At 40.8% G+C, this 3,629-nt stretch overlaps 1 pseudogene; it reads left to right on the forward strand.

Annotated features, from left to right (window-relative positions):
* Window positions 1-2,751: 2,751 nt before the first annotated feature.
* On the forward strand, window positions 2,752-3,396 carry LOC132695462 (large ribosomal subunit protein uL15 pseudogene; annotated as a pseudogene).
* The last annotated feature ends 233 nt before the right edge of the window (window positions 3,397-3,629 follow it).

Below are 3,629 nucleotides of genomic sequence, written 5' to 3' on the forward strand. Positions count from 1 at the left end.
CTGGGTGGTTTAGTTGGTTAAGCATCCAACTCTTGATTTCAGCTCAAGTCATGATTCCAGGGTTGTGGGATGGAGCCCAGCATAGGGCTCCTCACTAAGCATGGAGCCTGCTTAAGATTCTCTCCCTCTCTCCCTCTATCCCTCTCCCTGGCAAGCTCTCTCTCTCTCTCTCTCTCTCTCTCTCAAAATACATACATACATACATACATACATACATACATACATACATACAAATTTAAAAACCACAATGAGATATCACCTCACACTTGTCAGAATGCTTAAAATCAAAAACTCAAGAAACAACAAGTGCTGGCAAGGATATGGAAAAAAGGAACCTTCATGCACTGCTGGTGGGAATATAAATTGGTGCAGCCACTGTGGAAAACAGCATGGATGTTCCTCAAAAAATTAAAAATAGAACTACCCTATGATCCAGTAATCACACTACTGAGTATTTACCCAAAGAATATGAAAACACTAGTTTGAAAAGACACATGCACCCCTATGTTTATTGCAGCATTATTTACAATAGCCAAGATATGGAAGCAGGGGTGCCTGGGTGGCTCAGTCAGTTAAGTGTCCGACTTTGCTCAGGTCATGATCTCACAGTTTGTGAGTTTGAGCCCCACGTTGGGCTCTGTGCTGACAGCTCAGAACCTGGATCCTGCTTCAGATGCTGTGTCTCCCTTTCTCTCTCTGCCCCTCCCCCGTGCTCACTCTTGCTCTCTCTCTCTCAAAAGTAAATAAAAACATTTAAAAAATTTTTTGAATAGCCAAGATATGGAAGCAGCGTGAGTGTCCATCAATAAATGAATGAATAAAAATGATGTGGTATATATATACAATGAAATATTACTCATGAATAGGAAAGACTAAAATCTTTCCATCTATAACAATATGGATGGATCTAGAGAGTATCATGTTAAGCAAAATAAAGCAGTCAGAAAAAGACAAATACTATATGATTTCTCTCCTATGTGGAATTTAAGAACCAAAACAAACGAACAAAGGAAAAAAAGAAACAACCCAAAAAACAGACTCTTAACTATAGAGAACAAACTGATGGTTACCAAAGGGGAGGTGAGTGGGGGATGGGTGAAATAGGTGATGGGGATTAAAGGATACACTTGTCATGATGGGCACTGAGTAATGTATAGAATTGTTGAATCACTTATACACTGTATGTTAGGCAACTTGACAATAAATTATATTAAATAAATAAACAAACATTGAAAAAAAAATTTTTTTTAATTTTTTTTTCAACGTTTTTTATTTATTTTTGGGACAGAGAGAGACAGAGCATGAACGGGGGAGGGGCAGAGAGAGAGGGAGACACAGAATCGGAAACAGGCTCCAGGCTCCGAGCCATCAGCCCAGAGCCCAACGCGGGGCTCGAACTCACGGACCGCGAGATCGTGACCTGGCTGAAGTCGGACGCTTAACCGACTGCGCCACCCAGGCGCCCCTGAAAAAAATTTTTAAATAATTAAATCATTTCACATAAAAATCCATATCACTAGCCTCTGTTGAATAAATCATATTTCATCATTGGCAAAAAAAAAAAAAAAAAAAGAATTGTTGATTCACTACATTAAAACACTGCATGTTAACTATAATTTTAATTAAAATTAAAAATAGACACAATAAAATGTTTGACTAAAAAATTATATTATAATAACTTTATATGGTAATAGATAGTAACCATAATTATTATAGTGAGCATTTTGTAATGTACATAATTGTTGAATTGCTATGTTATACATTTGAAACCAATGTAGTATTGTATGTCAACTATACTTCAATTAAAACAAATTAAAAAAATGGGTGCCTGATTGGCTCAGTCAGTGCAGCATGCAACTCTTGATCTCGGGGGTTGTAAGTTCGAGCTCCACATTGGGTGTAGAGATTACTTAAAAATAAATTTTTTTTTTAAGTAAAAAAATAAAAATAACGCTGCTATGGAAAAATACATACATACATACATACATACATACATACATAATAAAGTAACAGATTCACAGGTTCCAGGGATTAAGGCGTGCACATCTACGGGGACAAGGGGGGGGCATTTTCTGACTATCACAGAGTTTGACCTGTGTTCTCTGGAGTTTGGGAAGCACAGAGAATGGTGCCTGATTCTCACCTAGAAAAGTCCAAAGAGAAGAGGCTGGCTGGAGCAGTGTGTTATTGACAGCAAAGTGGGAATACTGCATTTCCAAAGTTTAGAGAGTCACCATGTCTCTGTGGGCCAAATGGATGCTATAAAGGATAACCAGGTCAGAGATCTCTTGAAAGGACCCCACCCAAGAACACTGCCTGCCAAGGTCCAGGCCATCCCAGCAGAAAGAGGCTACAAGGTATGAACTGCTGGAGTAGGATTGAGGGGCGTATCAAAAAATGGCAGCAAGGGAGTGACTCAGCAAATGGTGCAATGCCAGAGGTCTCCAACAGAGAGTCCCCAAAGAACCCACAAAAGCTCCCTATTTGAAAATGGTCCGTTTCGGGGTGTTTGCTATGCAGAGGGTTTTCACAAACTAGCACCACTAGGTTTCAAAAAAATACCCCTCTTTCCCCTGCCTAACCCCGGAGCATCTAGCAAATAAAGGCAAGAGGTGGAAAGAGTAAGAAGAAAAAACAGACATTGCCTCCCCACCCCACCCTCCTTGGGAAAACATTTCAAGTATCTTGGAGAACATGCAAGGAGAAGCTTTCAATTAGATATGTGACTGCTCTTTCTTCTGGGCTATGCACATGCCATCCAGAGTGAGGAAGAGCTGGAAACTTTGGGGCCATGTGAGCTGGAGCCTGGTAAGCCAGGGCCACGGTGCCTTGGCAAACACCAGAAGCACCCAGAAGGCCAGGGGAATGCTGGTGACATGCATCACCACAGGATCAACTTTGACAAATATCACCCAGTTTACTCTGGAAAAGTTGGTATGAAGCTTTATAACTTAAAGAGGAACCAGAGTTTCTGCCCAACCGTCAACCCTGATAAAGTGTGGACCTTGGTCAATGAGCAGACACAGGTAAATGCTACCCACCCCCCCAAAAAAAACTGGAATTGTTCCTATCATTGATGTGATGCAATGGGGCTACTACAAAGTTTGGGGGAAGGGAAAGCTCCCAAAACAGCCTGCTATCATGAAGGCCAAATTCTTCAGTAGAAGAGCTAAAGAGAAGATTAAGGGCATTGGGGGAGCCTGCGTCCTGGTAGCTTGAAGTCACGTGGAGGGAGGTTCATTAAATGCTAACAAGTGCTCTGGGGTACCTGGGTGGCTCAGCTGGTTAAGCATCCAACTTCAGCTCAGGTCATGATCTCATGGTTGTGGGTTCGAGCCCCATGTCAGGCTCTGTGCTGTCAGTTCAGAGCCTGGATATTGAAGCCTGCTTGGGATTCTGTGTCTCCTTCTCTTGTGGCCCCTCCCCTGCTCACGCTCTGTCTCTCTCTCAAAAATAAATAAACATTAAAAAAATATTTTTAAAAAACAAAATAAATTTTTAAAATGCTAACAAGTGCTCTTCTAAAAACAATTTAAAAATTAAAAAATCAGATATGTGACAAGTCTTGATTTAAACTGGGCTGGAATTGTTAATGGCTCAAATTGTTCGAATCTCCAGTGTCTAGAAAA

This window comes from Panthera onca, chromosome B4, assembly GCF_046562875.1.
Source record: "Panthera onca isolate mPanOnc1 chromosome B4, mPanOnc1 haplotype 2, whole genome shotgun sequence".
NCBI classification, from domain to species: domain Eukaryota; kingdom Metazoa; phylum Chordata; class Mammalia; order Carnivora; family Felidae; genus Panthera; species Panthera onca.